General features: G+C 40.4%; 1 pseudogene; it reads left to right on the top strand.

Annotated features, from left to right (window-relative positions):
- Nucleotides 1-24,301, top strand: part of LOC127633193 (dynein axonemal heavy chain 9-like) — a 184,909-nt pseudogene that overhangs the window by 127,419 nt on the left and 33,189 nt on the right.

The following is a 24,301-nucleotide window of genomic DNA, read 5'->3' as shown; positions in this document are numbered from 1 at the left end:
TAAGAGGTCAGACAGAAAGGTCAAGATCATTGACTACTTTTTTGTCTTTCTTTTTATTTTACAGTGCTGATGTTGCTGTTGACAGAATGCTGATAAAAGGTATTGGTCACTGCTTGAGCTAAATTTTGAATTAATGGGATGGTTCACCCAAAAACTGAAATTCTGTCATCATTTATGGTCCCTCATGTTGTTCTAAACCCTTATGAGGTACTTTCTTCCATGGATAGTCAGGATATTGGTCTAATTCACCATTTATTGCATACAATAAAAAAAAAAGTTTTCATACAATAAAACTGAATTGTGTCTGGTGGCTCTCATTCTGCCTAAAACCTCCTTTTAAACAACATGACAGTGAGTGAATGACAACAGAATTTTAGGTGAACTATCCCTTTAAAGCAGGGGTTCTTAAATTTTCTCTTCCCAGGACTCAAAATTAGAAATGTTGTGTTTACCTGGGACCCACACATACAAAACCATGTAATATGCGGTATTTGCTATATCCTTTTATTTATTAACCTTTTTTTTATAACTGTATAACTTACAAATTGTGCTATAGACAGACTCAAACATCACAATCTCAAGTTGTAGAGATAAGTAATACAAATATGTTGATATTTATTGTTAAGGGTAGATGTGACTGAATCGTCGTGAGCAGATGAAAGCACTCAGAAGAGGTTGGATGAGTTTGTTCAGATGGGATCTTTTTATTTGTCCCAGTTAAGGCCAATGAAAGGCAATAAAAATTAACAAAAGAAAAACAAAATAAATAAATAAAAAATAACACTGTTCAGTAAATAAAGTAAATTGACATGAGAGTCAAAAAAACAAAGAAAAATAAAAATTTCAACAATCAAACTTTTACAGCTGTTTGAAAATTGACCTTAACACAAGTCACTATAATTAGAGCAAAGACAGACTTATGTCTGCTCACCCACGCTCCTCCTGACAGAATGACAATACTAGACTTTATAGACCTGAGGTCACCCCTGGAATTGGAACATACCAACACATGATTATGGTGCAAGGGTGGCTCAGATGACAAAGACATAAATGCTTAAAAACAGCAGAAATACTACCTCTATAAAACTAGAAAATTACAGAATATTATTTCTACAGTTTCAGCTAACAATTGGCAAGCAACAAGTCATATTTAACAGCTACAAATTAATAACTCAAACTCCGGGTCATTTCCTATTGACCCGGAAGTCATAGCGTCATTTAAACCCCACAATTGCGGCACATTTCCCTTTACACAAACAAACCGGAGACGCCAGTATGACCAAGATGGTATGTCAAAGCTTTGTTTCTCTTAAACTAAATAAATGGAGACATACTAAAAACATGTGTTACGTGATTATTGTAACTGATTATGACTGTAACGTAAATGACATGATTTTCTTTCAAACAGCAAGATATGTATTGATAAAAGTAGCTATAGCATATAAATCACCTTAGTATTAGCTGTTAAAAGTGTGCACACAAAAGCTACGGGATAACTATGGAGTTTTGCAGTGAAAGGCTAGGTTAACCACTGATTTATAACAGTATACAGATTAACAGAAGACATTAATGTGCTAGACAAACACATACAGGTCACAATTGCACTCAGTCTTTGTGTACTAGAATAGGCAGCATATCGCTGCCGTGACGATAGCCATGCGCCCCGTCACATTGATCAAGCCAGTTGCATCCATTTTGAAGTGGACAGTGTCATATTTTGTAACCCCTACAGACATGTACCTTGACAATCATAGTTCTGCCAAAAATACCATAGTTAGTACAAATATTTGTAACCTCTTGTGGGTCACTTTTGATATATATATATATATATATATATATATATATATATATATATATATATATATATATATATATATATACCACTTTAGTGCAAAAGTATTAGGCACATAAGAAGTTTAACAAATAAATTTGTCTTAAAATGGTTATTTATATCTTTAGTGTGTCAATATGTAATATAAATTTTAGATTTTCCTTCCGCAAATAGACTACAATAGAATAGAAGAACATGTAGCCCTGCAACAGATGGCATGGTCCCATAGAGACCCCCACTGAACATCGAGTCAGTCTGGGATTACATGAAGACACAGAAGCATCTGGGACAGCCTAAATATATCTATGAAATGTGGCAAATTCTCCAAGAAGCTTGGAATAACCTATATGCCAACAATTAAGAAATACTGTGTCCAGGTGTCCCTAGGAGAATTATTCACACCAAGACTTTGGATGATGTTAATTGAAAAATGAAAACTATTTATGGTACTGTTTTTGAAGAAATCCTCACTATGCAATAATTTTCACAAGTGCCTACAACTTTTGCACAGTACAATATATATATATATATATATATATATATATATATATATATATATATATATATATCTCTCGAGAAAAGCATTTTACACAGTTTGAATGTGATCACATGAAATTCAAGTTCTATAATAACAATAATTGCAGTAACTATGGTATATTGGCAGAAATAATTGCTTCCCATGGTAAATGGTTCATACATTTGTGAATAACATTTTCAACAGAACAGAAAAGATCTATAAATAAGTGTCAATCTGAACATTATTCGTCTGTATTGTATATCTTGATATCTTTATATTTATTTAGGATCAAAGCATGAAAAATTAATGGCATGACACAACAGTACAGAGCAATTTTTTGTAAGCAACTCACTCCAAATTTTATAGACAATGACAGTATATTTCTTCTTATCTTTGCCACTACCTTAATTCTTAAATATTTACCTGACTAACTTGACCTTCTTATTCTGACTTCTTATTCTTATTGGCAGCTATCGCTCAACCTGTGGGTACTCTGTGTGGATATGTCTTATTATGAGTTCCCCGTCTGTCGCTCACTTCGACGTTGTGTCGATTGAAGTGACACTATGGGACTTTCTTGAAAGCCTCGGTTACCTCTGAACTTGAGAATGGCCAATGAGAAATTGGGAGACAGAATTTGCATGTGGAACTTGCATGTGGCCGCGATCACACTGAGGCAGCGTTTGTGGATGGTTAGTGTTCTCACTGCGAGAACCTCACCACGGCAACATTGCGGTCGCGGCATTCCTTCTTAAAGAGGAATGCCACTCCAGCTGCCCCCTGCGTTGTTCCTCCTTCCCACAGGATTGAGGATGACCCGGCTGGCGATGTAGGCGATTTGGGTATGGCAGCATCTCGGTTTCGCCGGGTAGATACCCACAAACCACCCCCCCCCCCCACGCTTGTCAACTTTCGTCCAAGCTCGAGGTGAGAGCGGCTCGCCTCACGGCCAGTCTGTTTACTCCCTCGAGCCCCTCAAGCTGGATGATGAGTTCGCTGCTGCATTGGAGAGCATTCCGAATCTGACATGGAAGACTCGACTGGACTGCCACCTTTGGGTCGGCACGCCTAGTCTGAGGCTGATGCGCAGATGGCCAACATGCTTGCCTGGGATGGTCGTCAGTGTGGGGCTGGACTGGATCCCTCCATCTGGATCCACATACCGGGCAACCTCAATATGGCAGTAGACGTGCTGTCACGACAAGGTATGCTCAGCGGAGAATGAGGCTCCACCCTCAGGCGGTCCAGCTGATTTGGTAGCGGTTCGGCAAAGCACAGGTAGACCTTTTCGCTTCCCAAGAGACCTCCCGTTGCCCACTCTGGTACTCCCTATCGGAGGCTCCCCTCAGGACAGAAGCATTGAAACACCCACGGGGGCTGCGCAAATACGCATTTCCCTGAGTGAGCCTACTTGCACAGCACCCGTGCAAGTAGGCTCACTCAAGGTCAGGGAGGACGAGGAACAAGTCACTTTGGTGGCCCCCTACTGGCCCAAATGGACTTGGTTCTCGGATCTCACGCTCCTCGCGGCAGTTCCTCCCTGGCGAATTCCCCTGTGGAAGGACCTTCTTTATCAGGGATGGGACACCCTCTGGCATCTGCTCCCAGACCTCTGGAACCTCCATGTCTGGATGGGATGTAGAAGATCTAAGTAGCCTACCACCTCACGCCCTAAAGTGGCGCTTGTTTGCAAATTGGTATTGTTCTCGATCTGAAGACCCGCAGAGATGTGCAGTTGGGTCAGTGCTCTCGTTTCTGCAAGAGAGGTTGGAGGGGAGGCTGTCTCCCTCCACCATGAAGGTTTATGTAGCCGCCATGTTGGCACACCACGATGCAGTGGACAGTAAGTCCCTATGGAAGCACGACTTGATTATCAGGTCCCTTAGAGGCGCCCGGAGGCTGATCCCTCCCAGGCCATGCCTGTTCCCCTCATGGGATCTCTCCATGGTCCTTTCAGACCTTCAGAGACCCCCCTTCGAGCCGCTAGAATCAGTTGAGCTCAAAGCCCTCTCCTTGAAGATGGCCCTCCTGATCGCGCTCACTTCCATCAAGAGGGTTGGGGACCAGCAAGCATTCTCTGTCAGCGACACATGCCTGGAGCTCGGTCCGGCAGACACCTATGTTGTCCTAAGACCGTGACCGAGCTACGTTACCAAAAAGTTTATGATGATTTTATGACACAGCCTGTCGCTTTGGCACGCAACTGCCTGCCCGCACCTGCTTCAGCAGCGCACGTACACGGTTCAGTGCGTGGCATGATTGAACAGGGACCCCTAGTGTCGCTTCACTCGACACAACGTCTAAGTGAGTGACAGACGGTGAACGTCTAGGTTACTGTTGTAACCTCCATTCCCTGATGTAGGGAACAAGACGCTGTGTCCCCCTGGCCACGACGCTGAACCGAGCCACTGCTATGGCCGAACCTTATTCTCGGCTCCTCAGTGCAAAACCTGAATGGACAGATGCACAATTCCCGCCTTTTATACCCATATGTCCGGGGGAAGGACATGCAAATTCTCATTGGCCTTTTCTCAAGTTCAGATGTAACCGAGGCCTTCATGAATGTCCCCTAGTTTCGCTTCACTCAACACCTCTATCAGGGAACGGAGGCTACAACAGTAACCTAGATGTTTTTATTATGACTTAAAACTTTGAACTTGCCCACATAACTTTATTTGAGTTACCGTAGGTTTTGTCAGTTCGAACCAGTCTGGCTCCCAATCCCAGGATATCAGCAGTTACATAAATTGTAACACGGACAATCCAATCAAGTGGCAGCAGTGCAGTGCATAAAATCATGCAGGTTTTAATGCAGGTGGCTGATTGGTGTATATCAAAATACATCATGACCCAACATGTATGGCTTTGTGACCTAATTTGGTTTGTAACCTATAGGCCACATTCATACAGCAGCAGAATACAGTTATCAAACCTGTTTTGAGTGCATAATATGGTTATTTACAGGTGTGACACACATTCAATAACCAAACTGACACATGTATGTACGCTGTTTAAAAGCATTAAAAGCCACTTTTAATGTCAGTTAATTATGATCTGAAGAATGAACCCATGCCTCGACTGGACTCATTTATTTAATAACGCCGCAGCAATTGTAATAAGATATGCCGGTGTTATGGACGAAACCATCTTTTAGTCTGTCACTGTCACAATGGTTAAAGCTGTTAAAATAAGGTTGTGACTTCGGTTGTTCATTCATATAGACAATATTAAAACTGCTACTGTATGCTATTGTATGAACGGGACCTTTAAAGACTTACACCTGTAAGTGAATACAGTTGCCATTCCCATAAACTGACTGTGTGACTTTAAAGCATTAAGCCACAGTAATTTTTACCATGGGTTAGGGATATTCTTATGTATGATGCAGTGCAGAGTTGTGTGGCTTATTGCTTTTTTAACTGGCAGCAAGAGCATTTTGAGACTAATAAGACATGCATCTACTTGTTTCTATTGATCATGGTATAAATGTTGGGGGGGTTGTACTTGCTTGTTTTGATTATTGCGGGGGTTACCTCAACCCCTTCCCTCCTGGAAACAACTGCCCTGCTCAAAATGTATAATTATTCCACAAAATAGTATAATTTACATCGCTAACTGTTGGAATTACCAATTGCCAAACAATATATCAAAACAAATTTGAAATGACAGGGTTAGTGGTGAAGAGACAGGAAATGACAGGGGAGAAGAGTGGGAATGACCTTACAAGCCAAGACTCGAACTGAGTGCAGCCCACTAAGCTATGACTAGGTTTGCGTATGTTATCATCTTACAACTCCTTCTACACAGCTCATCCGATCAGAAATTAGTCAAAATTATCCATTTTATAATATAGCTTCCATCTGAATTGAAAATCCTATCGCACTTCAGTGGTTGCGGTTTGATGTCTTTGGCCAAGAGGAAGTCTGTTAATCCGTCCAAAGACTACCTGCATGTCTCTTGCTGGCAGATGCTGAATATATTGATCTATGCAGCCTTCCACATGTCCTCTAAAGTCCGTGGCTGTCTACAGTCTTTTGGCCAGTGGGTCTTGTTTTTTATGAATCTTCATAGGCATGCACAGCTTTTAATACATGCCACTTTTTGTCTTTTACTTTGTAGTCGAATCTTACAAAGCAGCAGAACGGCTTCAAATTTATTCTGAAAACTCTGGAGGACAACCTACTCTCACGGTTGTCCTCTGCTTCTGGAAACTTCCCTGTAAACATAGAGCTGGTGGAGAACTTGGAAATAACAAAAAGAACAGTGGCAGATATAGAAGAGAATGTGTGGTATTTGTGTTTCAGCACCTTGGACAGCACCTGCTGTGTGGTTAGACAAAGAGAAGCTAACTCGATGTTTTGTTAAAGGCGAAAGGTGTAATTTCTACACCACAAGGGTTACTGCATGGAATTGCAAAAATAACTTCATGAAGGAAACATAAGTGCTTGAAGGCTGCAAAATAATCATGTTAATGTTTTAGTAAGCTTCATTTTTAGGTTTTGATTCTGTGTTTAAGTAAAATATTGCATCAAAGCCACTTTGCCATTGCCATTAGACACAGCACACATCATGTTTTCAGTTGGCTGTGCACAATAAACCATTTTCACATACTGTTTTGTCACATTTTCACCTTATTTAGCAGTGTAAATAAGCAAACCTTTTTATATGGTGTTTTTCTTTTAACGTTGGAGCAAATGTGTAGGCAAAAATTATTTTTGCCTTTGTCTCCCTTTCACTCTCATTCACCACTATCGAAGTTTACCCTGCAATCATTTACTGCCACATTCCAAATCCCAAACATGTGAAAAGGGTCCATTATCAACCACTTATAGGAGTCTATAAATTGTTAAATATTTGCAAGGGAGACCAATTACAATTCAGTATGCAAATATATGTAATGAGGACCAGTTCCTCTTCAGTAAATATTACAAGGACGTCATCACTTTCAAGTCAATGGCAGATTTTAAAACTTGCAACATTTACAAAGACCAAACATAACACTTCTAAGGATGAAATTATCAATATTAATTGAATTTTTTTATTTTTATTTTTTTATCAAGCTTAAGTTTGTTCCAAGTCATTAAGTTCTAAGTATTTTCATCCAAAAAATGACTAATTCAGTCATAATTTACTCTCCCTCAGACAACATTTCTTGTTTTCCATGGAACACAAAAAGTTACTGTATGTTTGGCAGAATGTTACCCTAAGTTATCATTAACTTTACATATTTTTACATTCAATGAAAGTGAATGGGGAATGAGTCTGTCAGCCCCTAATTTTCTACCAAAAATTGTTTGGGTGAACTATCAATAACAATATCAATCCCATAAGTGCTGCCTGGCAAGCACTGAAATGTTTCCTGAACTCTCCCCCATCTGCTATTAGGTTGACAAACAGATAACTCCCCCTCCTAGCCCATGCTATTTCAGGTGAATCAACCTAGGAGTGATTTTCTGTTGTAGTTGTCTCTGCATAGTATGCTCGACAAGAGTAAGTATTTTAACATCAAATACAATATATTAAACACATCACCTTTTATAAATAAAACAATAAATTGTGCTTAACATGAAACGTAACAAGCTTTTGACAGTTGTTCAATGATCTTTCATAAACATGACTAGTTTAACTCTGTCAGCTATGGAGTTCAACCTTTTCCAAACATTGTATTGGCATATTAATAATGATTATGATCCTCAGCTCAGTTGTTTATGTGTGTATGCACCAATACAGGTGAAGGAGGGCAAGGTTAAAGCAGAAATCAATGATGCGAGAGAACACTACCATCCAGCAGCGTCCGAGCCTCGCTTCTGTACTTTATCATGAACAACCCCAATAAAATCCATCCCATGAACCAGTTTTCTCTCAAGGTACCGCTCAACACCACACTGTTAACCCTTAACCACAGACTGGCTCTTTGAAGAAACATTTGTTTATTTCCCTACGCTCAATGATTTAGTTTGTACCTCTCTCAGACTTTATTGTGTTTTCTGTTGCTGGCTATGTTGTGAATTTATTACACTGTTATCTGTCCCAGGCTAACATAACGATTCAGCCGTGGTTAAATATGGTATTAATATAATGAGCTCTTACATTCTGCAGGACATCACTGCACTATAAATGCTTGCTTATAATGGAGAGATGTTAATGTTCTGAAGAACAGCTCTGCAGACATTAATTGAAAATAGATTATGAATATATTGTTAATTTACCTGTTCACACTGGCTTTCTTGTATTTTCATTCATCACACTGACAAGATCCATCCACAGCTATCAAATAAATGAATGCTTCTTCCATTTTGTACAAATGTTTCCATAGGATTTTTTATCTTCCTTAGGTACCAGTTAGAACAAAGAATCATTAGCAAATAAGAGAAAGCAGAACAGCAGTAAAGGTGCACTCAGTTTTTTCATTATTATTATTATTTTCTTTCTTTTTTTTTACAGAACCTTCCTTAACTTTTTAACAGAAAGAAATATTAATAATACAACAGTATTTAAAAAAATAAATAAAACATTATATACAAATGTAATTAAGGCTCCAGTCAGATCAATCTTAGAGAAAAAGCTAGTATGGTGCTGACATTCATGAGCACTGCATGTTGAGATCATATGACCAGACCTCAAATAAGCAACGGTTTCCGTGAAGGTACAATGCCTTTGAAAAGTCTGTTTGCTCATAGCTTAAAATCGGAATAGGCCTGATGGCTGAATGCAAGTAGCGGAATTTTACAACATCTGTAACTGAGATTTTTTTGGGGGGATTTTTTTTTTCTGCATGATGCTACATCTATGTAAACAATGAGAACATTATAATTTTTGGGTGACCTGTTGCATGCAGTAGTAATTCTTCAAATGATTTAGAAGAATGTTATAACTGGGCACAATATGAGAAACCGATTCAGGAGCCGATGACAATGACAAGTGAAACAATGACAAGTGAAACCCAGGGCAGACAACAAGGGAATCGTGACATAGCCCCCCCCCCCTCAAAGGAGCGGCTTCCAGACGCTCCTCAGAGAAAAAAAAAATAAATCGTCCAAGGAGTGGGGGAGCAAACAGACAGACCAGAGGAGCACAAGGGGCAAACAGACAGACCAAGGGAGTACAAGGGGAAAACAGGCAGTCCAAGGGGCACAAAGGGCAGAGAGGCAGTCCAAGGAGGCACAGGGAGCAGACAGGCAGTCCAAGGAGGCACAGGGGGCAGACAGGAAGTCCAAGGGGGCACAAAGGGCAAGGACAGGTTCAGGTGGTCTGGGAGCTGGCCACCGGGCAAGGATAGGTTCAGGAAGCCTGGGAGCTGGCCACCGGGCAAGGACAGGTTTGGGGGACCTGGGAGGAGGCCACTGGACAGGGACTGGGTCAGGGGGCCTGGGAGGAGGCCACAGGACGGGAACAGGGTCAGGAGGCCTGGGAGCTGGCCACAGGGCAAGGACAGGTTCAGGAGGCCTGGAAGGCGGCCACAGGGCAAGAACAGGTTCAGGAGGCCGAACCGTGGGAGGTGGAGCCATTGCAGGCGGAGGCGTGGAAGTAGGCGCCATAGGAGGCTCTAGAGGCGGAGACCTGGAAGGCTCTGGAAGCGGAGCCGATGGAGGTGGCGCCGTAGGAGGCTCTAGAGGCGGAGGTCTGGAAGGCTCTGGAGGCAGAGCCGATGGAGGTGGCACCGTAGGAGGCTCTAGAGGCGGAGGTCTGGAAGGTTCTGGAGGTGGAGCCGAGGGAGGTGGCGCCGTAGGACGCTCCAGAAGCGAAGCCCTGGAAGGCTCGAGAGGCGGAGCCCTGGAAGGCTCGAGAGGCTTGAGAGGCAGAGCCAAGGGAGGCTCAGGGGGCGGAGCCGCAGGAGGCTCAGGGGTCGGAGCTCTGGAAAGCTCGGGAGGCGGAGCTCTGGAAAGCTCGAAAGGCGGAGCTCTGGAAAGCTCGGAAGGCGGAGCTCTGGAAAGCTCGGGAGGCGGAGCTCTGGGAAGCTCGGGAGGCGGAGCTCTGGAAAGCTCTGAAGGCGGAGCTCAGGAAAGCTCGTGGGTACTGGCTCTTGGACGGTCATGGCCACAGGCGCTGGCTCAGGGACGGTCGAGGCCACAGGCGCTGGCTCAGGGACATCGGAGGCTACAGGCGCTGGCTCACTGACATCGGAGGCTACAGGCGCTGGCTCACTGAAATCGGATGCTACAGGCGCTGGCTCACTGACATCGGAGGCTACAGGCGCTGGCTCACTGACATCGGAGGCTTCAGGCGCTGGCTCACTGACATCGGAGGCTACAGGCGCTGGCTCACTGACATCGGAGGCTACAGGCATTGGCTGGTTGGCCGTGGTTAGCGGAGGCTGGAGAGCAGAGTCCTTTCTTCTCCTCCTCCTCCGGGCGGATGAAGTTAGCAGCGCTTGTTCATTGACCACGGCAGGCGTGGGGGTTGGCTCACTCACCGTGGCTGGCGAGGAAAGCCCAGAGGCGGGAGCTGGGATCTGGAGAGGTGGTTCCCCGGCAGCAAACTCCTCCAAGATGAGTCCCACGTACTCCCGCCAGGTGCAGTCTCCGGTCTCCGGGAGTTCCCACCACCGGTGTTTGGGAACACCGAACCGGTACGCCACCTTCAAAGTGTGGTCATCCCAGCCGGTGTAACTGGCCACGCTGGTGAAGAATTGTGAGAACTCCCGGACAGACAGGTCCGCCTGTGTCAGCTCCGTGAGGAACCCTGCTAGATCCATTGTTGGTCGATCGTTCTGTTATGAATGAGGCAGCGAAGGCAGACGAAGGTTGAGGACCCAAATGCAGTTATCTTTATTTACTAGAATACAGGCAAAACACAAAGGAAAGCCCACAATGGGGAAACAAAACATAAACTAAAACAATAGGGCAGGAGGACACATACCAGGTTACAACATACAACGATCGACCAGGAGTGAACAAGAAACAGGGCTTAAATACACAAGGACAGGATGATTACAAACGATAAACAGGTGTGAACAATGACACAAAATGGCAGTGATGACGGCAGGTGGATTGTGGGAAATTTAGTACATTTAACAATGACAAGTGAAACCCAGGGCAGACAACAAGGGAATCGTGACAACATGGCATTTGCATAATTCCTTCATAGAGTGCTAAAGCAACGCATATAGCATGTGCAAATAAACAACACTGCGATTAATTGTTAGTGAATTTCCCCTCTGGGGTGTTGTTTGTTCCGTCTCTTTGTTATCTTTTTGTTTATCTTTTTTTTGCTTTTGTATGTTTCTCACCTCCAAGTGTTCAACATTGTGTTTCAAAAGGCCATAATAAAGGCCACCCCAGATGAGACCTGGAAACAAAATCTTAAATATGATTGACATCATCGCGTCCTGTGTTCCAGTACACCACCCATGGGCTCTTTGAGTGTGACAAACTCACCTACACTGCCCAGCTTTCCTTTCAAGTGAGCTGTTTATTGCATTATGTCTAACAGATGACAGGAAGAATTACAAAGAGTCTAACTTGTTCCCCGTCCCTGCTTGATTCTCTTAAACACACTTCTTTATCTTCACATCAGGTCTTGCTTGTGAATAAAGAGATTAATCCCAGTGAGCTAGACTTTCTGTTGAGGTACCTGGTCCAGCTTGTAGTGACCTCAACTGTGGACTTCCTGTAAAATCATTTCTGAGGGGAATTAGTGAGTTATTAAAAATAAATTGGTAATTCAGGGCTCCCCGTCTGTCGCTCACTTCGACGTTGTGTCGAAGAAGTGACACTAGGGATCTCTCTTGAGTGCCGAATTAGCCTATGATCTATGAAAAAAGGTCAATGGGAATTAGGCAGACAGTATTTGCATACCCCGCCCCGGACTTCTTTGACACAACGTCTCGTTCCCTCCATCAGGGAATGGAGGTTACATTCGTAACCTAGACTTTTTTCCTATGTCAGAAATAATATTTGATGTTAGCTTATGAACACGGTCATCCAAACGAACATGGTAGGTTGATTACATAATTGCAAGTAATTATTAATTAATATATTTTCTTACCTGTATTGTATGTGAATTTGAAAAAGAATGTTCTACTTTAAAGTGCCACTTGAAGACCAAATAACCCAAAAACTAAATTTCTGCCATCACTCAAATGTATGTAATTTGACTTTCTTTCTTTTGTGGAGCCACTCAAGCTCCAAAATAAAAAAAAAAATGTAAAAGCACCAGAAAATATTGTGAAAGTTGTTCAAATGTGTGAAATATTACAAGTCTTCTGAAAACATATAATAACTTAGTGTGATGAACAGGCCAAAATGTAAGTCATGATGTTACTACAGTATTGGCACAATTGTTTTCTCCATTTTTCCTTGTCAGAGCTATATTCTCTCACGTTATTAGGAATACTATACATATACTGGGTAGGGCGTCCCTTTGTTCTCAAAACAGCCTACATTCTTTGTGGCAAGAATTCCACAAGATGTTGGAGACATTTCTTTGAGATTCTGGTCCATGTTGACATGATTGAATTACACAATTTCTGCACATTGCACACTCTTGTTGTATATCTCACATTCTACCACATCCCAAAGGTGTTCAATTGGATTCAGATCTGGTGACTGAGAAGGCCACTGAAGAACAGTGAACTCATTTTCATGTTCATGAAACCTGTTTGACACTACGTTTTGCTTTGTGACATGATGCATTTTTATGCTGGAAGTAGCCATTAGAAAATGGGTAAATTGTGGCCATGAAGGGATACACATGGTGAGCAACAATACTCAAACAGGCTGTGGCATTCAAACAATAATTGATTGATTGATATTAACATGTCCAAAATGTGCCAAGGAAACATTCCTCACATCATTACACCACCGCCACCAGCCTGGACTGTTGACACAAGGCAGGTTGGGTCCATGGATTCATGCTGTTGGCGCCAAAATTTGACCCTACCATCTGTGTACCTCAGCTGAAATTGAGATTCATCAGACCAGGCTACGTTTTTTTAGTCTTTAACTATCCTGTTTTGGTGAGCCTGTGCCCACTGCATACTCAGTTCTCCGTTTTTGGCTGACAGAACTGGAACCTTACATGGACTTCTGCTGTTGTAGCTCATCCGCCTCCGGTTTCAACGTGTTGTGCATTATGAGTTGCTATTCTGCTCTCTACAACTGCACAGAGGGGTTATCTGAGTTACTGTAGCCGTTCTGTCAACTCAAACCAGTCTGAGCATTCTCTGTTGACCTCTCTTGTCAATAAGGCATTTCCGTCTGCAGAACTGCCGCTCACTGGATGTTTTTCATTTTTGGCTACATTCTGAGTAATCTCTAAGACTGTTGTCATGGTCGAAATCACTGAGATAAAAATGTTTCCCCATTTTGATAGTCGATGTGAACAATAACTGAAGCTCCTGATCTGTACCTGCATGATTTTATGCATTGTACTGCTGCCACATGATTGGCTGATTAGATAATTGCATGAATAAGTAGGTGTACATGTGTTCATAATAAAGTGTGCAGTGAGTGTAAGTTTAGGCTCTAGCCATTTGCAATGTCTAACTTGTGTTTTTTGTGTTTCGTGGTCTGTGTTGTGCTATCCAGTGGCTTGCAAGTGATCTGCTGTGTACTATCCAGTCAAGTAGTGCAGATAAATGTTCTGTGCTTCTCAGTTTAGTTGGGATGCTAAAGTAGCACACACAGGAATCAGAGCTGGTTAAATCTCTAAACATAACTCTTTTTTTAAGTGGTCCCTCACTCCCTTTCTTCATCATTTCTTAATATTGGTTATGGTAGTTGCATGCACTCAAATACATTTGTTAAATGTATTCAAAACTAAAATATTGTAGATGTAATGTCCAGAAAGCACTTTAATGGTGAATATTCTTCAGAATTTATTTTTTTCATTTTTTTTTTTTCAAGAGTTTTGTATGTTAAGAGCATTAAGCTAAGTTATTAAAAACACAACATTCAGAGCCATGGTCATGCATAGGTTTGTGCATGTGTTTATGATATAAGATACACATATGAAATCACCTTTTGAGTCTAAGTAGATGCACAACTTACATAATCTTAGTAGCACAACCAAATGACAATAGCTAGTTCATTCTGTTCATGTGTTACACTTGCTATAGTTTACTTCCACATTGCTTCTTTGTGAAATAGCAACGTCAGATGTAAATCAATTCAATCACTGAAACATCAGCACAACCTTTTTTAAGAAATAGCATGTATAATATGTTATACAGAAAATCAATGTGATATAGTGTTGTAAATTTACATTTACATTTATGCATTTGGCAGACGCTTTTATCCAAAGCAACTTACAGAGCCCTTATTACAGGGACAATCCTCCTGGAGCAACCTGGAGTTAAGTGCCTTGCTCAAGGACACAATGGTGGTGGCTTTGGGGCTTGAACCAGCATCCTTCTGATTACCAGATTACCAGTTATGTGCTTTAGACCACTACCCCACAACCACTCCAAATTGTATGAATATAGTTCTTGATGTTCTTGTAATGCATGCGTGTGTGCCACAACATTACAACCAGACGTTAGCAGCAGATCTTTAATTCCTGTAAGTAGCATGGTGTGGCCTCCATGGATTGGACTTGTTGGTTCAGCACATCCCCTAGATGCTCAATTAGATTGATATCTGGGGAATTTGGAGGCCAATTCAACACATTGAACTCTTTGTCATGTTCCTCAAACCTTTCCTGAACAATTTTTGCAGTGTATCCTTCTGAAAGAGGACAATGCAATCAGGGAATACCGTTGTCATGAAGGGGTGTACGTGGTCTGCAACAATCTTTAGGTAGGTGGTATGTGTCAAATTAACAACAACATGAATGCCAGGACCCAAGGACCCAGGACGCACATGCACCCGGCTGTCCACATGATCTAAAACAGTAGTTCTCAACCTTTTTGACTCCAAGGCCCCCCACTGTCTGAGAAAATATTTGAAGGCCAAACAGTTCAATTTCTGTTTAATCAGACCAGAAGACATTTCTCCAAAAATTTTGATCTTTGTCCCCATGTGCACTTGCAAACTGAGGTCTGCTTTTTTATGGCAGTTTTGGAGCAGTGGCTTCTTCCTTGCTGAGCAGCCTTTCAGGTTATGTTGATATAGGACTTGTTTTACTGTGGATATAGATACCTAACACTCACACAGGTGTCTTGTTTCGTGTTGTCACCAGTTGCATGCTTCATGTGGTGTTTGTCTCATGATATACACTCAGGCTTTGTCTATTGTGAAAATGCATGGCATTGCTTTGTTGCCATTGCCATACATTCTCTCGTCTTATTTGTCGGTTGGCATGAGCGCATATTGCCTTATTGTCTGGCCGATATGCGCTCATGCCATTCGGGTGTTTGTGTCTTTTGAGAGCATATGGATTTGTTTGCCTTGTGTTTCTTAGTCCTCCGTCAAACCCCACCTCCTTGTTTGCCCATTATTTTGTCTCACCTGCCCTGCCCATTAACCTGTTGATTTCTCTCCCTATTTTAGTCTCCTCATGTGTGCTGTCCGGTGCCAGTTCTTCTTGTTAATTGGTCTTGTGCTTCGGTCTGTTCTCGTGTCCTGTCGGTTCTCTATGTTTGCTCCCTTTTATCCAGCCCGGCTCATCATCTAGAATCTTGTTTTCCCCTTCATGGTTGTGGCATGGGGGGCGTGGTCGTGTGTCAGTCTGCGGGAGAGAGCGGTAAGGCTTGTCACCTGGTTTGTAATTACCTCTAACACCTGTGTCTTATTATAGTAATACGGAGAGAGACATTTAAGGAACGCCAAGTGTCGAGAGAGGGAGAGAGTGACCAGAAAGCATGGCAGCCGAGAGAGAGATAGTTTACGGACATGTCCGTCATGTGTGTGTTTGTCTTTTGTCTTTAAGTTTTATATTAAACTATTATTTATATTGACAAGCCGGTTCACGCCTCCTCCTTTCCATTGATCCCTTTACAGTGGTAGTTTATGTTTTTAACTTGTTTTCTGATTTAAATAAACCTTTTGTTGTTGTTCTGCATTTGGATCCTGCCTCTTCTGCAGGAGTTTTTGTTTGTGAAGATTTTGGTTTCCCGCTCAAAATAGGGCCATGTTTAATCATGAAATTTTATATCAAAATGAAACTCAATGATTTGAAATATGACATACTTTCATGAATATTCAACATGATAGTTTCAAAACATGAAAATACCCGAGTAGATGATGAATTCCTTGTTTTTACAACATGATAAGACATTACAAGTTATGAGAAACATACTTTTCAGGGTTACAATCTGCATAAGATGCAATTGTCCATTTTTGGTAAAATCCTACACATTTCTATGTATATGGATTGTAGTGAAATAAAAAAGCCCAAAGTCCATGTAAAATTTTCATGAAATAAGTTTCATGTGAGATGGTAAGCCAGAAATATGCCTTGTGATTATTATAATAATTTTAAGTGTAGAGAGTTGGTTATTTTGAAGAACAAAGGGTTTCCCTAGTGATCGTAAAAAGACTAGTCCCTCAGCAAATGACAATAATGTGATGAGTTTGTTTGGGGGTTTATCTAATTAACATCTCCTAAAGACTGAGGACTTTTTCCCCCACAGTTAAGATTTGCCAAATGCAACAAATTCAGACTTGCTGGCACCAGTTTCTTTATAGCCCAGGAGAATGTCAGTGTATTATTCAGGATTTAAGTAATTCTACATAGAATTGTTCATTTTCTCTTAGTTCTCTTCTGCTCAAAGTCCTACACTATGTTCTGATTATCATTGTCCCATGTCTGCCAAAAGGTTGAGCTGTCCAAACATCCTCTGCAGCCTGAAACAGAACTTTTGGTCAGATTTTAGGAGTGAATGCACTTAGCTGCATAGAAAGCTATAGGATACACTCTTGCTCCCTATTTAGTGAATTACCTAACCTCCTGTGTGCTGTCTGTCTGCACTGGTTTCAGAACAGTTAGAAATGCACCTTATTTTCATCCTCTATATAAAGCATCTGAAAGCAAAATTTTTCAGCTTTTGCATGAATATATTTATTCTCATTGTGAAAATGTACAGTAAATAGATCGGAATGCATTTACTAATGCTAATTGAACAGTGATAACAAAATAAAAATATTAGAAAATTTATATTAAAACGAAGTGAATTGAACCACAGATGCGTTAATGTTGAAAATTATGAAAACGTTTTTTTTTTTTCAACTTTTGAGGGAACACGGTCCTAATTTCACCATGTGTGGACATCATGTTTATAAGCACACTAATGCACAAAAAAGAATGGATATTTTTAAATGCCATATCAAATGAAACTAGAGGCTCTTTACAAACAACCAAGTTTCAATAAAAACAAACTTAGAGGTTTCTTACCAGAGGCACTTTTCTTGGCGCTGCAAATCAACGTCATGCTGTTATGTCAAGTGATGCGGTGCGCCAAAAGTTTAACCTTTAAATGACAGTGTAGAGTCTTGTGAACAGTATTCTGTTGGTTTTAATTTATTTAAATTATGCATTGCTTATAGCAAAGCTAAAATACAACACCCACAAGTGTGAATGTGGGGTCGCACGAGGTTAAGCGTAGTTTCTTACCAATTTCAGTCTAATCTCCACTGACTGTCTTGAAAAATCTTTTGCTTTTACCGTTTGCAGTTTACGTTTTACACTAAGACTTTTACTAAGAATCTCCAGAAACCACATGCTGTTCTCCAGCACAGCTATTGTGAACAGTAGGAATGTGAAAGCATTGGGTCTTATTTTAGACCATAATGTTCATGTCCATAATGTTCTCATATCTGCCATTAAGGAATAGTGTTTCCCATAAGCAAGCCTTTTTGGAATTATGAGTCATCATTCCCCTGCTGCTTTCAGCACCTTTGGGCTGAGCCATGGCCTCTCCTAATGAAAGGGACCAGCATATGTCACAGCAGTGTTCTTCCAAGAGAAGATACATTTAGCTATGCAATAGGAAAGCCTCATTTCTGCTGCCTAAGCACTTCTGCTAGTCAGGTTAACACATTCATGTTTACTCAGCAATTTATGGCATAAAGACACTTTACTTTGTAGTTTGATTTGATTAGTGCCTTGACACCAATGATGAAATTGTGTCTAAATTCTTTATTCTGCCCAAAGCTTTTATGTCTGTCATTACAACTTCTTTTCTTTTTGATAAGATTGCACACTGTCCACTCAGCAACATGCACAGGCTTGCAATATAATACATAATAAATTAAGCATGTATTTTTGATGAAAAGATTATCTTAGGTGGATAGGTTACATGGAATATTTTTTGAATGTTGACGAGTCATGTGGTTTGACATGCTATACTCTAAAATTACTTTAAAGAGCATTTTGCTGTTTTATAATTATTACACATGCAGTTTTATGAGCAAATATTAACTTGTGGCATGGGATATTTGTACTTTTAAATCTTCATATGTCACACCAAATACCATGTAAAATTAACTAGTGAAGGCAAAAAGTTGATTCAAATGGCGAAAACAGGACATAAAATATATACTTTCTCTTGTACAAAAATTTTGTACGGCAAAACTTGATGTTGATTTAAAAAGTCCAAGTCGTTTTAAAGCTACACTATGTAACGTTTGGCCCTCTAGCGGTTACAAAAATAAAACTGCATCGGCTCTGCTCCTCTGTGCTGATGACTTTGGTTCGAGGCATCGGTGTACAGATGGATACAGGACATCTTATCAGAACGAATGTGCAAATAAATAAATAACTTAAGAAAGGAAAAGACAGATATCTGAAAACATGATATCTGAGAAGATAAGTGCCATATCTTATGCTGTTGTTTTGACTTATTGGAAACATTGATGTTTTGAAATAAATGGCATTACAAAAGTTTGTTTGTTAACATTAGACACAACGATTGCTTGTCTGATAAGGTCAAACATTGTAAAGGTTTTATAACGGCAGGATATTCTGGCCAAATAGATCACTGTAGACACCAATTTATAGATAGCTATTCTTACCAACCAGTGGTCAACATGATTTCAAGTCTCACATATCCTTGGCATGCCTAGGACTAAAGAATTTATTTATATAACTTATTGCCATAATAAAGAAAAATACACAAGACTGATTACAGTATAATTATTGTATTTCAATACACACACACACACACACACAGGCACGGATTTAGGAAGCAGAGGCCCCTGGGCACAAAATCTTGGAGGCCCCTCCTCCTCCTCCTCTCCTCTTTTTCTTTTTCCTTTCCTCCTTTTTCTTTAGTTAAAATCAAAAACACCAACTCCATTTCTTGTGATGTTAACTGTGACAGCAAAAGAGATCTATAAATATCTATAAAACAAAAGACAAAATGGAAACTATCACAAACAAAATCAACAGAATTTATTGGAATAAAAGCAGATTAAAATCTATGAAAATACAGGCTAATAACATAACTAAGAATAACTATAGTCATGTCTGTACAGTCTGTTTTTTTTTATACGGAGAAACAGATGATCAACGATATACTAGGTTGTAACGTGACAGAGGCTGGTAGCAGAGCAATCAATTCAGTGAATTACACTGCGCAAATCAAAAGTAATAGTACCCACCGGCACCAGATGAAGAAGGATTGACAGTCTCCACAGAATAAAATATTAATTTTATTTTATTTTTCGTGTTCGCATTTATGAGGAAAAAAAATGTTACGGACGTGACAGTTCTCCGTTACGGACGTGACCGCTCTGAAAGCGGCACTAAAAGTAAAAGAATGCTTTAAAACGTTTTCACAGAGACCTCAAACAGAAAGCACAAAGCCTTTCTTTAAAGTGAATTTTGTTATGTATTCATTTAAATCTTAATTTTAATCAATGTTTCATCAACCAATTCCCTAGATCCGGGCATCTAATAATCAGGGTTTTTAATAAGGGGAAAAGGTAATAGATATGCCTACATTTTGAGGCGGTCAAACTGGTAATGCACGTCACCGCCGGGTCTCTGCCGCCTTCAGCACCTGCTTCGGTTTCGGTCTCAAGCGGAGTCGGAGACTGTGGTGGTGGGGAGGCATTTGAATAGGTGTCTGTCACTCCAGGCGGGCTGGGGTTCTCTGTCTTGTCGTGCTGGTGCTGGTGCTGGTGCTGATGCTCAGGTTCATCTAAAATAGCAAAGCTGGATATTGTGCTAAACTCAGCATCACCGCAGGCGCCGGCGCCGCCAGGCTCTTTATTTTCGTCGAGCCGACTTTTGAAAAAAGTAGAGATGGCTGGAGTATTACTCCTAATTAAAACCTCTCTGCTATCCTTCTCCTTTTTAGCTTTACGTTTTGTGGCTCCGCTGCTCCACTGTTTTTTATCCATTTTGTTAGTTTTTTTCGATGTCCTCAACTCTCTGTTTTTCACACTATCTTCTACCGCCTGTTTTGCCGCTATCAACAGTTTCCGCGGTAACCTGACTCGTCATCATCCGACACAGCCGAAAAACTGATCATGATACTTTTTTGCGTGTAAATAAATTATTGTTAACACACATACGCACAATTACACACGCATTCATGAATTTTAATTTAATTTAATACTAATAAAAAAATTACAAAAAAGGATGAGGCCACACAGTTAGTGGGGTCTTGGAGGCCCCCTAGAGGTCGGAGGCCCACGGGCACCGGTCCAATCGGCCCGGTGGTAAATCCGGCCTTGCACACACACACACATGCACAACTGGTGATTCCCTGGTGGTTTGCCATTTTTTAATGATCCATAGCCAATTTTTCTTTTTCGTTGTGACAACAAACTTTCAGCTTCTGCTACTTCCACACCAGAAACGTGCTACAGAAGCTGGAGCTTATTTTCTCTGTGTACCGATATGACATAAACATGCATGGGCGGATGATGTATGTATGCAATTTTCCACAAAATCTGTCCTGACAGCTCTAAAATATAAATTGAGAATTTGCCTATTATTATAGGTTTATCAAAGTGCATTTGGGTAAAGTAAAAACATGGTTTCGAAGATGGATGTTTGTTGCCCTTTCTCAGTAATAACATTTTGTTATTTTTTTAACACAACAAATGTTACTTAGTGTAGCTTTTACTATTTTAACCTTTTTATTTCTTATGGTTTATATGATATAAAATCAACAACTTATCCTGATAATGATTTGTTTTATTGAAAAAAAAAATCTTTTTTTTTTTTTATGGTGGTTTTTGTTTCGGGCTCTCTCTGCCATGGAGGAGTTTCATAACCTTGACAGGGATATTGAAGGTTCAACAAAGCAATTGAAGAAGTTTGCAGAGTCCAAGTTTCCAGAAAAAGAAAAGTTCCCTAAGGGGGGAAGAATAAGACAGCCCTGCAGAGACCAGTCCTGACAGAACGACATATGCTGTGAGGTCAAATATAAATATTTTAAAGCAATCCATAACACTGATTACAACATTTAGTCTTTTATCCATGGCATCATCTTTTTGCTGTGTTTATTCTTGTAAGGTGTATTTTATAAATTAAGTGTGTGAAAATGTATGTGAAGGTTAGGAGTAGCGAGAAATCGTCTGATATTTAGCTATATTGAGATTGAGAGTATTTTGTTCTGATAATAATGACCACTTGGCTAAAGTGTGGGAACCCCTTTGCATATTTTACGAATTCTACTGATAGCCCTCAAGGCAGAAAAATTATGTTTTTTTTTTTTGTTTGTTTTTTTCCAGCTGGGTCAGGGGCATATGTTTTACTAGCCCCAGTGCAAAATATAACAAAACACAAAATCAAATGTATCATAATATTAATATTATAAACAATAATAATAAATTGTTATTATTAATAAATAAATATACAAATAAATGTAATTATAAAACAAACAAATATATACAATTTTATATATAATAATCTATATATTCACTCACCTAGCAGTGTCCCTAATAAAGTGCCCAACTTGGTCTTCTGTTGTTGTAACATTGAAGTGATAATCTGCACTCTGATAGTAAACTACTGTTATTTTTTTTTACTTTAGGGGAATTGACTTACAGATAGTAGGCAGTTAAGGTAATAGTTATAGATACTTTGAACACTAAAAATACCTTTCTTCTGACTCCAAAAACACCAAAAGAAAGATGCCCAGTGTCCCTGCTCATCTGCATGAATGTGCCTTAGGCATGCTGCATGGAGGAATGAGGACTGCAGATGTGGCCAGAGCAATAAATTGCAATGTCCGTACTGTGAGACACCTAAGACAGCACTACAGGGAGACAGGAAGGACAGCTGATCATCCTCGCAGTGCCAGACCACGTGTAAAAACACCTGCACATCCGAATATCACACCTGCGGTACTGGATGGCAACAACAAATTCCCAAGTTACACCAGGAACACACAATCCCTCCAACTGTGTTCAGACTGTCCGCAATAAGCTGACAAAGGCTGGACTGAGGGCTTGTAGGCCTGTTGTAAGGCAGGTCCTTACCAGACATCACCGGCAACAATGTCGCCTATGGGCACAAACCCACCTTTGCTGGACCAGACAAAACTGGCAAAAAGTGCTCTTCACTGATGGCCGGCCTCGCGTTTATCATTGAAGGAATGAGCGTTACACTGAGGCGGTGATTTGAGGTGGAGAATCATTGTCTTTGGCTGTGTGTCACAGCATCATTGGACTGAGCTTGCTGTCAGTGTTGTGTTTTACAGGGAAGAGATCCTCCTCTCTCAAGTGGTACCTTTCCTGCAGGCTCATCCTGACATGTCTCTCCAGCATGACAATGCAACCAGCCATACTGCTCATTCTGTGCGTGATTTCCTGCTGTCAGTGTTCTGCCATGGCCAGTGAAGAGCCCGGATCTCAATCCCATTGAGCACATCTTGGACCTGTTGGATCGGAGGGTGAGGGCTAGGGCCATTCCAACCAGAATCTTGCAAGTGCCTTGGTGGAAGAGTCGGGTAACATCTCACAGCAAGAACTGGCTAATCTGGGGCAGTCCATGAGGAGGTGATGCACTGCAGTACTTAATGCAGCTGGTGGCCACATCAGATAATGACTGTTACTTTTGACTTCTGACCCCCAATTTGTTCAGGGACACATTATTAGATTTCTTTTAGTCACATGTCTGTGAAACTTGTTCAGTTTATGTCTTAGTTGTTGAATCTTTGTATGTTCATTTAAATATTTACACATGTTAAGCTTGCTGAAAATAAAAGCAGTTGAAATTGAGAGGACGTTTCTTCTTTTGCTGAGTTTTATATATATACACTACCGGTCAAATGTTTTGAAACACTCTATCTTTATTATTATTATTTTTTTTTTCTTCACATTTTAGAATACTAGTAAAGTCATCAAAACTATGGAATAATAGAAATGGAAATATGGGAATTATGTTGTGACAAAATCCAAAATAAATTAAATCTATGTTATATGTTGTCATATTGTCACATTCTGTCTCCCTCATGTTTCCAACGGACTCTTATTTTGAAGTTTTCCCCCAGACTACATTTCCCCTAGTGCACTGCTCTCATCACTTCCATCTGTTTCCAATCATCCTCACCTTTCCTTCATTCCATTATCTGCCTTTGTTTGTATAAATACCCTCCTGTTCATTTCATTCCCTGTCAGTTCTTGTATTGCAATGTTGTGTTGATTCGATGCATTGATCCCTTGTTTAATATATTCCACTCCAGCATCTATTATTAAGTATCTTAAGTTACTCCTGTGACTCCTCACTTCCTCTCTATATTACACATGTACTCTTAACATTTACTCAACCAACTTCTTGATGTATCACCCTGGGGTGCTTTTTAAACAGTATTGAAGAAGTTCCCATCTATGTTGGTCATTCATTGGCTGCTTTATTATTTGGTCCAAGTCATCAATTAAAAAAAAAATGTGTTTTATAAAATTGTAGTTTTATAATGAAAACAATGAATGTGTTGGCACAGTTATATTTTTGTCTACAATATAATATAATATATATACACAAAGCTGATATCTTACACTGATATCCATATTGTTATCAGTGTGTGTATATATATATATATATATATATATATATATATATATATGTGTGTGTGTGTATACATGTATGTATATGTATATGTGTGTATATATACACTC

The sequence above is a fragment of the Xyrauchen texanus genome, chromosome 40 (assembly GCF_025860055.1).
Source record: "Xyrauchen texanus isolate HMW12.3.18 chromosome 40, RBS_HiC_50CHRs, whole genome shotgun sequence".
Lineage (NCBI taxonomy): Eukaryota > Metazoa > Chordata > Actinopteri > Cypriniformes > Catostomidae > Xyrauchen > Xyrauchen texanus.
Note: the sequence above shows the minus strand (reverse complement) of the source record. Positions and strands in the feature narration are given on the sequence as shown.